The 14309-nt window shown below is 42.4% G+C and overlaps 1 protein-coding gene across 1 annotated transcript in view; it reads left to right on the top strand.

The window, feature by feature from the left end:
* The first annotated feature begins 2446 nt into the window (after nucleotides 1-2446).
* The window catches only part of LARP4B (La ribonucleoprotein 4B), a 56288-nt gene continuing 44425 nt past the window's right edge, over nucleotides 2447-14309 (top strand). Inside the window, exon 1 of the mRNA XM_064505771.1 lies at nucleotides 2447-2810. The gene's annotated coding sequence lies outside the window, so the exon portion shown is untranslated. The remainder of the gene's footprint in view (nucleotides 2811-14309) is intronic.

Below are 14309 nucleotides of genomic sequence, written 5' to 3'. Positions count from 1 at the left end.
TCTAACACTTTCTATAACACTTTATAACACGGAACTTTTAAAAAACTTAGTCTCATATTATTTTTCCCCTTTAATAACACAATTAAGGTACACCAAGGGGGAAAAAAATTCCAAACAAACAGAATAAATTCTATCCATTCAGAAAAACTCCTACCTACAATGAAGCTGCCTCCATATGTCGGTCTTTTACAGCAGTCAATCAATTGCTCTCCCTCTCCCATCAGCCATTGCTTCGGTTACAGAAAGGGAGATGAACTCTGCATTGTAAAACCTGAGCTAGTAAAAGGAATAATGTAGTGCAGTCTTTCTTATTAGTCAGATGTATTTTGTTTTTTTTGCACAAATATTGCACTAGGGTAAGGCTTGAAGAAGACATGAAGGCTATGTCTAAAGGGGTGAGTATCAGGAGTTTTAAGGCCCTTCTATAATGAGTATATAATGGGTCTCATTATGTTTGAGAGCTTAAAATTAAAGCCTTTTTTCTTTTGCTGTTCATGATTTGTTGAAACATATTCCAACATTAAAGAGCAAGAATGATATGAGCTCTTTTATAAAAAAGAACTAGGAATGGCAATTGTTTCACTATTTTAGACTTCTAGGTAATTAATTCTTTATACAGCAGCTGCATGATGACCACCTAACAGGTCATTTGTACTTCCTGTACATGCTTATATTCAAAAGTAAACTTCATTCCTCTTCCTTATTCCCATCCTAGCCATCTTCCTTTGGTCAGGGTTTTTTCCTTGTAATAATCCTGTAAAAGTCATGTAACTTACTAAGGAAAACATCTATGCTAGGAGAAATACTTGTTTGCCCAAGAATGAATGTTGAGGCATGCTTCCCTCAGATGAACAGTAAAGCCTGCCTTCTGGTAAGACCTGACTCGGTTTCAGGCACTATGGTATGCTTTGTTGCCTCTTCTACCTCGGGATTTGTAACAATATAGCTATTTTGAAAACAGTTTCAAAGGGTACTTGTGCGTCATTAGAATAGGTGTTCCAAGCTAACTGCAGTATTGTCTCTATGGGAATTTCTATCAGATAGATACCCTGAGGGCAGGAACATGACTCTTATCAGTAAGGATTAAAGATAGGATCTAGAAGGCATTATCCAGATACAGCCATGAGATAAAAAGGTAGGCAGTAACGTATGATATAGATAGTTATTGCCAGCTGATTGTGTGGTGACGTCACTTTGCCACGTGAGGTAGACCTGAAGTTGAGCTGCAAGCTGAGGACCAGAAGCACTTGTGGAAGACAATTTTTTCTAACAATTTTTGAAGTCCTGAAGGAGAAAAAAACACATTTCCCTTTGCCTAATTAACTGTAGTTAAAAACAAATTACGATTTGTACTAAGTAACTATTGCTATTTGACAAGACTTTGTTCTTTGGTCAAACAAGGGCACTTTTGAATCTCATGGAATTCACCTCAGTTTTACATAACTGAAGATCTATTCTGTTCCTCCATATGGTAAACTGAGGTCAGAAATAAGAGAGCTCTACCGAGAGAATGGTCTCCTGCTTTTATAACCAGCATGAAATACAAGGCTAATCTGTGAAATACTCCTGTAACGTTCCTGAAATCTTTCCCTTTATGTGTATCCCTTCCTTTTAAAGTCAGAGCTGCTCGGCCTTATCCCACAGATTCTGCTACATTAAGAGCTACAGTATTCTGTGACACGTCCGTCATTTTGGACAGGCAGCCGGACTCCCTCGCTGCTGTTTCAGGCGGCTGCTGTAGAAGACCTGGAGGGGCCCTGGGCTGACAGCCGCTAGTGTGGGCAAGCACTCCTGCACCGCGCTCCCCCCCACCTCGGTCTCTGAAGGACGAGCCAAGACCGCACCTGCCCCGTCTGAAGGGGCGCTGCCGCCGGCGAGGCCGTGGCCGCAGCGGCGGGTGCGGGGCGCTGCGGCTGGCGAAGCCCCCACGCTGCCGCGGGACGTCCCAGGGCCCCCGGAGGAGGCCGGAAGGCGACGCCCAGCCGAGCCGAGCTGCCGGGAGGCGCCACGTGCCCTCGAGGCCGGCGCGGCCGCGGGGCCCAGCAGGGCCTGGGCCGCCGCGGGCCCGGCCGGGCCGGGGGCTCCCCCTTGCCGGGGAGGCGGCGGCCTCGCGACGGCGCAGCGGGGCCCCCCGGCTGCCGAGGGGCCGCTCGCCGCGGCGCGGCCGCTCCTCGGTCGGGCGGAAGGCCCTGGCGGGCGGCGGCGGCGGGTTCCACCTGTCGCTACAGTAAGTGAGAGGAGATAAAATTCCTCCGGTGGGCGTGCTCCGCCGGGCAGCGGGAGGCGCCCGCCCGCCTCCGCGCGCTCATTCAGAGCAGGTGACGTCAGGCGCGTCACGTGCCGGCGCGCGTCACGCCGCGCGCGGGGCCCCCTCCGCCAATCCGGGGGCGTTGGTGCCGGCCGAGCGCGCCGCTCCGCGCGGCGCCGCTGGCCAATCCCTTCCGCCGGCGGAGGAGGGACTTCCGCCGGGAGCCGGAAGCGGGTCTCTCATGCGAGCGGGTGGTTGAGTCTCTCGGCTCGGAGACGTTTCGGGCCCGGAGCCGCCGCCGCCGCCTCCTCCTCCTCCGCGTCCCCCCCCCTCCCCGCTGCTGCTGCCGCCGCCTGCGCCTCCTCCCGCCCCCCCGCTCTCGCTCTCCTCCTCCTGGCATCCGGCGGCCAGGCCCCGGCGGCGGCGGCGGCGGAGCGAGAGGCCCCGGCGCGGCGGAGAGCCCAGCAGCAGCGAGAGGCCGCGGCGCCCGCGGAGCCCCCCCATCGCCCGCCTTCCCCCCACCGAGGCCCGGCCTGAGGGCGGCGGCGGCTGTTGGTGACAGGTGAGTGCGAGGGGCCGCTCGGGTCCGCGCCCTGCCGGCGGTGGGGCCGTTCGGCCGCCTCCCGGCGGGTGGCGGAGCGGGGGAGGCCCCCGCCGTGCCGGCCCCGCCGCACCGGGGAGGCGGCCGGCGCCGCCATCTTCCCACCCGAGGCGGCTCCCGGGGGAGAGGGAGGAGGAGGAGGAGGAGGGATCCCGGCTCGGGGCCTCCATGGTGGCGGGGGCAGGGCGAGTTGCCGGGCTGGGCCGCTGGGGCCGCTCCTGCACTGCGGCCTCGCCGGGCGGCCGCCCCTCTGCCCCGGCCCGGCCGGGCAGCCGGGCCCCGGGCGTTGAGCTTTGACCGCCGCGGCGGGCTGGCGTCGCCGGAGACATCCGTGGGCAGCGGGGGCGAGCGGCTTCGGAGGCAGCGAGGCAGGGGCGAGCCGTGTGAAGGCATGTCTCAGGCACCCGGTCCATAGCGCCTGCCAGCCGTACCCTTTGCAGGGAGGGAGCTGTGCCCCTTTCTCGAAGAGTAGGCCTGGAGTGAGCGGCAGGTGCAGGCAGTACCAGCCCCTCAGCGATCGCTGCAGGCAGGTGCAGGGCAGCACAGGCTTCCCCCGAGAGGTGTTTCCTGAATAGGTGTATTGATCTGCGCGGGAGGCAGCAGGCCAGCTGTGCTAGCAGGTTACAAAGCAATACCTGCAAAAACTAGCTGGCATACACATGTTGTTTTACCCTTAGTCTGGGTGGGGTTTTTGTTGTTTTCTTTTCTTGTTGTTGTTACTGGGCCTTTGCTAGCTGTTTCAGCTAAGTTTTTTCACCCTTGGTTTCAGTTTGCCCAGATGCTCCAAATTACTCTGCAGGTTTGCCCAGCAGTTTAGACACGTGTGCTTACAAAACAATGTTGTATAAAATTCCTGTGTGGCAGATAAGTATAATTATTTTTATTCTGCAGGTATGGGAATTGAGGCAAAGTGGTTAAAGCTTGCCTGTGGCCACAGAGAGAGAGTTGGTTTCAAAACCACTGTTTAAATTGAGTCACAGTTGGGGTGAAACCATGGCAATTCTGGCTTCCAGTCCTGCGTCGTCGCTGGCCTGGTTTTGTTGGCCTCCATATGAATCCTTAATAAAATCATAGTAGGAGTCTTCCTTACGTAGTACCTCAGGATGACTACTGACAGGCTTTAACCTTTCATGTGGTTTAACTTTTACATGACACTTATCTTGTTTTTTTATAGATTGGATAAATTTTAAAAGGTCAAAGAATGTTTTGTTCTTTTTTAAACTTGCTGGGATTTCATAACTAGGGTTTTAATTCTGACCTGGTGACTCTTTTATCAGTTGAACTTTCACTTATTTCCTGTTGACTTGTAAGCATTTCTTCAGGTTAATTCTTGAGATATGAAGCTAATCAGCTTGTTCACTGTGTTCACACTATTAGAATAACATGGATGTTTTCTAAAATGATTTTGAAGGGGAGGGAAGGAGGGTGCAAAGAAAAGTAGGATTATGCCTCGTAAAGTATGTAAGGAAAACAGTGCATATTTCATATGTAATGTCTATAATAAATGTTATTCTTCTAGGTGAGTTGCCATTTGTATGATATACTACTTATATATAAGGCCAAAATTAGTTTTGTACTTAATTGGTCATATATTTGGAAAGAAGTATTGTTCCTTATTTGAAACTTAAATAAAAAGGTAGGTTTACACGAATTAACAGAAAAGTTTGACCTCTTGGATGTTGCTGAACAAGTTATTGTATATTTTTATGGTATATAATTGGGTACCTAAGTGCACTTAATATTCTGCATGTTAGAATGTGAGATGAATTTTTTCCTTTGTAATACCTTTTGTCAAGTGCTTGCACACATGCACCTTAAAGGAATAAAGAGGTCAGCACAAGCGTGTTGTTCCTTGTTGCTTTTTATGTCTTGCTCTAATGCAAGTAAACACAGAGAGGTATGGATGAGGGGCATGTGTGTATATATGTGTGTGTGTATGTGTATATATATAAAAATTTTAGATATGTATCATTTCTGGTTCAGTAGAGAGCAAGACGGAGAAGCTAGAGCTGGAGGCAGATATTGGGGAGGGTTGTTTTTTTTTGGGTTTTTTTTTTTTTTGAGCCAGTAATAGTATAAGTAACTTTCAGATATGATGTTTAACTTGATTAGAGTGTACTTTACTTATTTTATATAAATGCAAAACAAATATAGTTAGCTTTGTCTGATTTAGGTGTTCTGTGGAGATCTACTGCTGCATTTCATATTAAATCTCATATCTGGCAATGGGTTTGGCTTTAAATCAGTTGTGAGCTTAATTGGCATGGTAATATAAACTCTCTTTGTTAAATATTTATTACATTACCTCCCAAAATGTACATGCTAGATGCAGAAAAGTCATGTTGCTAGCCGTGGTATGTGACAAATCTGAAGTGACAACTGAAAGGTAGCAAGAAAGGAGTTATAAAGAACAAAGTAGTTAGGTGTAGATGTGTTTCATTATTTTAATTTCTTTAAACTAAGTGACTTTCTGGCCATCCAGAATGTACCCCTGTTTAATTCCAGGGTTCTTGTAGTATGTTCATCGGACTTTCACATTCTTGTAGATTAACAGGTAACCACACAAAAAGCATATAAAGCACTTGGTTTACATTTTTTTTTGCCTGTGTTAGAAAAAGTAGGTTTCAGCAAGGGCAGTGGCCTTATCTTCTTGAAGAAGAGAATTCTTGTCTCGGAGATGCTCTATGAAAGAAAATGTGAAGGTGGTTGTAGAGCAAGCTAACAAATGCAGTGTCAAGGCGGCTATCTCTGGTGTAGGGAAAATGGCAAAAGAGACTAGATGAAGCAAACAGAGAAACGCAGTTTCAAATCTGGGAAATACCTAGCTTTGGAAAGTGTGATTTTTCTGTGTGTGAGAGATGAACTGTTACGTGATGTAAGACACTGTCAAAATGTGGTTTATGTAGCATGCTGTTTCCTTAGGCATTGCGGGTAAAATGACTTTTCTGGACAACAAACTTTTGTGCAACTCTTAGAAAAAACTGTGGAAAATAGTCTGTGGTTGTATTCCTACGTGTAGTTAGTGGTATTAAACTAATGAGTTTTGCAAATCTCTTATAGTTTGCGTGCAGAATTGGAACACAGGTACAAGTGGGAAAGGAAGGATGTTACAAAATAGGAAGTTGTAAAGAAGAAAATTTACTCCTCCCCCTGCAATTTTGTAAGAGGCCATAGAATAGGCTGGTATGGAGAACTACATAGAAGACCACTAAAATATACTCTTGTAGTAAAAGCCTAGGGAAGATACTTGAGCAATGATATTTCTGAAGCAAGGCATTTATATGCTGAATTTAATATCATTTTAGTCCATATAAAACAGGAACTAGACAGCTAGATAGAATTTCACAAGCTAAGCCCAGTTGTCAAAAGTAGGGAGGGGAAGTTAATGTAAAATTTGAACTTTGAAATAATGTAAGTTATTTATGTGATATCTTAAAAAAATCACACACAACCTAGAACTGGTTATATGTTTTATTTTGTCAAAAGTAACAGTTGAAAAGGTTATGAATACAGTTGTTCCAAAGCATTAGCTGTGTAGGGAAAAAGTTCTGTTTTCTTTTCACGTGTATTATTATTTCACATGTATCACTCCTCTGTGCTAGATTCAGGGCAAGCTAGTATGTGAACAATCAAATGCGAAAATGGAATTGCGCTGAATCACTTTCTCTGAATATAAAACTCAGTGATATTTCAACTGGTCAACAAAAATTTTGTTTGGTGCTGTAGATACTGGGTAGCTGAAGGAGACCCCTTGGTATTCAACAGTCCATTTAAAAACAGATTCACTGGTCTTGTTTGAGTAGTTCATCATAAAAGTTTGTCTAAAACCTGTAAGTTTGAGGATCTTGTTAGGTGTAGGAGACTAGATGATTTCTGTACCACCCATTCATTTAAACTATTCTACCCAAGTTTAACCATTTAATGTACAAAAGCAACAGACTATTAATTGGCTCATAATCGGTCTATCTTAAATTTTGGTGATATCACAGAGCCAAGACTTCCATGTTGCTGTTTCATAGTATTTCATCCTTTTTTGCTATTTTTTGCTCCAGCAATATGTTTTTTCCCATTGGTCTTTCACATTTGTATGTTTTTTGTGTGCGTAGCGTGTTTTTAAAAGGAGGCATCTTCCATGCCATTAGGAAGCAGGGGCTGCAGAGTAATCGCTGTGGACAGCAGAGGTACTTGGGTCTATTTAAATTAGGTGCGGCTCTAACACAGCCTAATTCTTCAGTTAGGAGAGCCATGAAGGTGTTTGTTTTGGGATGTATGCTGCAGCAGGTATTCTGTGTCTGCTCTGTGTTTCAGGAACAGCAATTAACTCCAGATTTGGAAGTCTGACAGGGGTCACTAATATGTGGTAGCTACTTGGCCTACAACATCATAGTGAATTGGGGAAAAGCTGTTTTGACGCCCTGATGAATCACCAATTTCTTTGAGCCTTAATCTTTTCTAATATTCATTTACTGTGGAGGGCTGGGCTATGCATACTCTGGATCCTGTCAGTCCAGCTCCTTAATGGGTAGTTGAATGATGTAATACAAAAGGAATCATTCGTTCATAAGCTGAATGGATTGCCGCCTCTGCACTTCCAGCAGCCCTGTTGTTATTCGCATAAGGCTGTTGGCATGTAAGGAGCTGGTGTCCCTGAGATTATATCCCGCAATAAAGGTTTGTACTAGATTGCCTTTATGGCCAGCTAAGGGTTCATGAATGCCTGAAGTTCCTGTGTGTGTGTGTATACACATGCACACACAAACACATGTCTCTGGTATGGTAGCAAATAGTGAATCAGAATTGTTTGGTCTGTTAGGGACTTCTTCCTGAAATGCTTGTATCACTCTTTCTCTGTTGAAAATAGTCCGCCCAAACCAATCACAATGTGAAAACTTTGGAAATTATGCCTTCAGGTGCTATCACTAGCTCGCCCAGAACTTGTTCAGGAACATACTGTATTTTGAGAGTAGTTGTAGACTGTATAGTTAAATTATTTTCTCTAGAGCTTGCTTTTCAAACAGTGCTGGGTTTTTTGCAAGTCTGTTTAATACAGTATCACTTAATTTTGCTTATAAATTGCCTGCATTTTCTTTTTGCATCAATATCGGAGATATTTTGCTTATGTTAATTATCCCTCAACTTCATGCTGGTCCGTCTCTGCTAGCTTCTGGGAACAGGCAGCAGTGAAGAAGTGTTAATGCTTTATTGACAATATTCATCAGGCAGACTTCAGTCTGTCCTGCTGGTGCTGGTTATAAATTTGCTTCATAAAAATTGTACTTTGTTGTTGTTGTTCCCAAGTGTCTTTGCAGACCTAACATTCTGCAAGCTATTTTCAAGTATTTTGTAATCATAGGATGTTAGTGATCTGACAGGGAGTCTTGAGAAACAAAATTTTAGCTGAATAGTAATTGTGTTGAGGAAAAAATATTTAACCATTTGATAAAACTCTCATGTCAAAATCTTAATAGAATAGTTGAGAAGCCTTGCAGTGAAGTCTGGTAGCTTTTTGGGTTTGTTCCCAGTCAGTGTTGGTATCCTTAAGCATACTTTTACAGGTTGTGATGCTGTCACCGGTTGCCCCACAACAGAGTCTTATTCTGTTGACTGTTGTTCAAACAAGGAACTGATGAATCAACAGACCAATGTCCAAACTAGTTTGCTTTTTCATACCCTGGTGCTGGAGGTTTATGCTTTAATGTTTTGATATATCGTACTGGTTTCATGTTCTTATTCTAGGAATTAGAAAAATAAAGCAAAGCTGCAGAATACATCAGGATACAGTTACTTTAAGCCCTGAGGCCTAAAGTTTAGGAAATTGCAAGTTCTGCGCATATAGGTAGCTATCTTATCTCAGAGTTTCATTCCCATTCATTGTTGTTGCTGCCCAATAGATAGGGACAGAAAATGATCAACATGTTGCTGTTTAAAGCAGCAAGGCAAACAATTTGGGCAAAATATCGTTGCCTGCATTGGAATGTCTCCAAGATCTTAGGTCTGTATTCCTGTTCCTGTTAAAGTTTGTTGTCCAAGTCCTTATAACAGATGTCTGAAAAACTTGGGGCGGGGGGAATCATTACGTTTTTTATGAACCACTTGCAGTGTACTTTGTTGCATATTGTAATTTTCAATTTTGTATTAATGTTCTGTCTTTAAATTGACTGGGTTCAAGATACCAGTGGAGTGTTTTAGGACGATCTATGCCCAGTTATTTTGACTTGTAAGGAAGAATTATTTTCCTTAAATGCAAGCTCAAATGTTGGAACACTCTGTCCTTTAACAGCAAGTCAAAACCTGAATTACCAGTAGTTTTGATTACAGTGGTGCTTTAAAAAGGTGGGCTGCTCTAACTATGAACAAAACCCAGTAGATGATAGTGCTTCATATAGTACTTTAAAATTAAGTTTCTGATTTCAGTGAAGCTTGTAATGGAGGATGAGGACTTTCATCAAAAGAGGAAGTAATACTAAAATGACTGGATTATTTGGGTTAAGTTCTATTTTTGGCAAAGAGGTTAATGAAATAATCATTGGCAAAAACTTTAGCTTCCTTTTTTATTACAAACCCTTAAAGTTAAATGGTGTTTCTTCTGTAAGTAGTTTAAATTAAATTTCACTTCAGATTTGGTCCTGAGCATGTTGCAAAACTTAAACTGAAATATTTGAAATAAGTGAATACCTTTCAAGCCATCTTAAAAAGAAACAAAACAAAAAAGCCCAAAGACTGAGGGTTTGCAAAATAATACTGTTCATTAAAATAATACTTGCATGGCCAAGGATTATTTTATACACTTTTATTGAAGGAGTAGTTGTTATTACATCATTTTCTTTCACTGCTGTCACTGTCAGTGACTTACCTGGCTCAGTATATGCCTCCTACCTGGACTCTAAGTAAGTGTGCACCCTTTTTTCTCTGTCACTTTTCCCAGACCCTTTCTGACTGAAGTTACATTATACCAACACTATGACAGCCCTGTCTGTCCGCATCAAATCTTTTCAGAATCCTAGTAAATGTAACTGACTTAGTTTTACTTGCTTTTAAATTTGAGGTCTTTGATTTAAGATTTCCACTTTCCTGAATTAAGCATTTATTGTGTTTTAGCTGGTGACAAAGAACTTGCAAATAGGCTTTGGAGCTGTCCATATGTCTTAAAGAACAATTCAAAGCACTGAAAATATTAAGTATCCCAGAAGTTCTTAATACTGTATTTGACCTCAGCTTGCCTAAGCAAAGCACTGATTGCAGGCTTGAGACATGAAATCCAAATAGCAATATGATTATTCTAAGGAAAGGTTTATTCAGGCCAGTTGAAGAATGTCAGACTTCTAACATCATCCTTGGAAGTGCTGGAAATTTTAACCTTACAGTTTCAAGTGGTGTTTTCAGACTTGTCTTTCATCACAAAATGCTGCATTCCCTCCTACCAGCTTCTGGATTGTCGGAAGAAGGCGCTGTCCATAAAATTCAGTATGCAGTAGCAGTTCTGTAAGGAATAGTAATTTCCTTGAACTGTCCTGCCTAGAGTCACTAACAATTTTTAGCATTATGACAGGGTGTCACCTGTTTTCTGGTTTGCAGTGTAGTGAAGTACGAGGGAAAACTTAAAGATCATATTAGTAAATCAGGTGGAGGAACATCTAGTGGTAAAACAAGGAAGTTCGTTGTTCCCAGCATTGCTAAACTGACGCTCCTAAGGCACAGCCAATTTAGCTTCTTCCCTGTACACAAGTGCTAAAACTGTTGCTGCTTTTTTATGTGTCATAGCTTTTGAAGACTAAGAGTTTCTTGGAAAAATTAGAAGAGGCCAAATAGTGCATCAGTTGCTGCATCTTACTTTACTATCTGTTTCAATTTCTAAAAACTATTTTAGAATTTCCACTTGTTCTGAGAAATAAGCATAATCTGTGAGATGACAGGTCTGTGTACTGTGAGACTGGCACACTAAGATGCTGGGGAGTTAGCTAGCTTTTCAGGGCTGTAATAAATTGCTTAGAGAGGAAGAAGGTTTCTATTCCAAGTCAGAATCGGTTTCAGTATTAGAATGAAAACTGCCTCTCATGATGGAAATGCAGCAGTTTCTGTAATCTTTACAGCTGTGTGTGAGCTCTTAACATGGTGAGTTGCTGCTTCTTTCAGCAGTGGAAATTGGAGGATTAATCTTTCCCACTTCCCTTCAACACATACTTAAAGAAAAACAAAACCAAAAGTCGGTTAAGTGAGATCAAGCCTGTTATGTGGGGAGAGGAGCAAGGAAGAAGATAGAGTGCTTGCATAATAATTCTTCAAATGTACCTGAGCTGGCTGAAGATACAGTCAAATGAAAGGGACTTAGTGCCCATAGTGCACTCACCTGCTGGAAATCAGATGTGTGTGAAAATGAAGAGCTCTAAGCTATAGGAAAGGTATCTGAAGACTTTCACATGGCTTTCTTGATAGTCACATTAATCTCACCACCTGGTGTCCTGTTGGCTTAGAGAAGCAACACAGGCTGAAGATATGTGGATTTTCTTGTAAAGTTTCTCCTATTCTAAATATATCAAAGTTTAAGTTACCATCTGACATTCTGAAAGTGTCTATTTAAAAATAGTACAGAACTGAAAATAGCAACAATATTTTATTATGAGAGCCTCATTGTCACTAGTACTAATAGGTGTCCACTCCTGTCCCATCTGCTCCAGGGCAAACTTTAATTTTCTTTCCAACTCAATTTACAGCTTCCAGTCAGTCAGTTGTCTTGGTCATCTGCTGTGTGTGTGTACAGAGGTGTTGTGCAACTGTTAATTCATGTGACCTCAGTGCAAACAAGCAATACAGTTGATGATGAATTAGATGAGTGTTGCATTCCATGGTACTAACCTTTAGAAACAGTATTTTGTGGTGCTTTCCTTAAGCTGCCATTAAGTGAAAATTTTAATTTCTGAATCAGTAAACAGTATTTAATGTCTTACATTAAAAGTCTGGAATAGTCTCCCAGCTAATTTGTAGGTATAAAGATATTTAAAGTTGTTAAGAAGCTTTGACTTTCAGAGAAAAATGAAAGTAACCCACCAAGGATCATACAGAAGCATCTACACTTAATATTTGTGCTGTAGATAAAACTGTTGGTGTTTTTACCAATATAAATAATTTTAACTGCTAAAAATTGCTTATTTGCATTCCCTCTGCTTTGACTTCTGTTTGTTGATCAGAAACCCATTGCACTGGACACTGTGCAAACACAGGCTGTTGCCTCATAGCATAGTTAAGGGTAACAGATAAATGCAGGTGGATGGGTACATTATATGAAATTAATCTTAGTGGTGGGTCAGTATAATATGAGATGCCTATATTTGAGTTAAAACTTCAGTGGATGGCTTATGTTTTTGTGTCCATATGCATTAATTTAAAAAGTCTTGTGAAAGGAAGGAGTTTGCACCTCATTCCAAAGTTTCTGTTAACCCATGTTAAGCATAAATTTGATTATCTTTAGGCTTAGCCGTTATACAGCATTATGCAGAAAGCCAATCTTCCTCTAATATTAAGCTTATTTAATGTATGTGGTCTCTGTTAAACAGCTTGGAAACAGAGGCAGGTGTGAGATGCTGTGTAGTGACTGGGGTTTGGCGCTCCAGGCCTGTCCTGCTGTAGATACTTCTAAGCCTGGTTGCCCTTTATTCAGGGCTTTTCTGTTTTTCAATGCAAAAGAGCAGTGGTTCTCCTTGGCCTCTTCTTTTCACTGTGTGCTTCAGTACAGGCATTCAGCTGGGACTCCTTTTGTGGAAGTCCTGTAGCTATATTGCCTCCTCTCCCCAGCCCCGCAGAAGGAACTACCTGTGCTGCTCTGTAAGGCAAGAGTAAGAGCAGCAGCTGTGAGGTGGACTTGAGCCGTTACGTTTCGCTCAGAACTGCAGTGCTGTTTGCAACGCTCTGCTGCTGTCGAAGGTGTTTCCTAGAGAACAGGAAGGAATATTCATGGCACAGTTTCTCAGCTTGCTCCTTCTGTCTTCTCTTCTGCTGGTGATCTCAGAGATAGAAGCGTGTGTGCAGACTGCGCCTGTGCAGCTCTGTTTGATGGTTTGTAGAAAGAGAGATTGTTTAAATTTATTTTAAATCTGCTCTTGCTGATGATGTTCTCTGTCCAGGAACAATAAAAAGAAAGACCAGGGCTGGGGGTGGGGAGGTGATAAAATGCTCATGATTCTGATTGAAAGAGAGCAAAGGAGTGTTTTAACAGAAACTCATCATACTTTGAGGTATTTGCTTGAGTGGCAAATTTCTGATCTCTTTTTCATGGAAAAAGACCTTTCTCCTTGTGTATGCTTTTAAATTTTGTAGGCCATGGTAATGAACATAGAATTTGTGATCCTCTGGTTGAAAGCATTCAATAGGGACAACAGTACCAGCTTATCAAGAGAGGATGGGGTTGTGCAGATGATATGGAGAGTAATGACCACTGATGCTTTCTATTAAAGTGGCGTTTCACCTCTCATTTCAGAAGTGTCATGATTTGGCTAAGCTACTAACAACTTTAACTGCCATTTGTTGGGTTGCTGTGATAATACACAAAAAGGAGAGTGAAGGGTTTATTTTAATTAAGTTTAGTATTTTTTGAAATTGCTGTCTGACAAAAGGATGTCTGATAAAACATACGGGAGCTACGATAGAAATAAAATATGCATCTTCTGGATGACCTGCAGGGTGTGTGCTGTTAGTCCACTTAAGGGGAGGGAAAACAAGTTTGTGGCTTTGTGATGGATGTGCTACATACAGCAACCCCAGTTAATTAATAATCTGTTCTTTCTAATATTACATGCATCAGTCAGTCAGGAAAGTGCTGCTTCAGGTTTGAAAATTGAAAACAAGCTGTAAGCAAACCGAGAACTCACGACACAATTACATTTGTCTTCAAGGCACGTGATACTCTTATCAGGTACAAAAATTTCTTCCCTGTCAGTTATTTCTGATTTGATGGGTGCTCTTAGCGTTCTTAAATAGCAGGATTTCTTAGATTATATATTCCGAAACATCTAATGCCTTGCATTACTGAGGAGGGTGTGTTGCGCAGGCTGATTAGTGCATTTTTTGAGTGATGTTTGAGTGTGTCTGATGATCCCTGTATGGAGAAGTTATCTTCTTGATGTGCAAGATGGCCACAAACAATCTGGGCAAGGCCTTTTAAAACTAAATATAGACACTATATTTCCTTTTAAAAATACAGTGCATAAAAGACCAGACTTAAAAAGGATGTTCAGGGTTGTTTGCTGGTTAGGGTCATCCCCTCCTCTTGTGTGTGCTATTGAGATCTTCCTTCCTGATGTTTGAGATTCGGTGACTGAGTAAGTTTAACTTTATGCCTTTTTTCCCCGACAGTATTTTTCTTGCTTTTGATCGAAAGACTTTTTCATATACCTCTGTATAGAGTACTTACCATTTACCAGTATCAGATTTCTTTGGTGTTTTATCACATTTGTTTAATAACTTATT

This window comes from Dromaius novaehollandiae, chromosome 2 (assembly GCF_036370855.1).
Source record: "Dromaius novaehollandiae isolate bDroNov1 chromosome 2, bDroNov1.hap1, whole genome shotgun sequence".
NCBI lineage: Eukaryota > Metazoa > Chordata > Aves > Casuariiformes > Dromaiidae > Dromaius > Dromaius novaehollandiae.
This window is presented reverse-complemented; position numbering and strand designations above follow the sequence as displayed.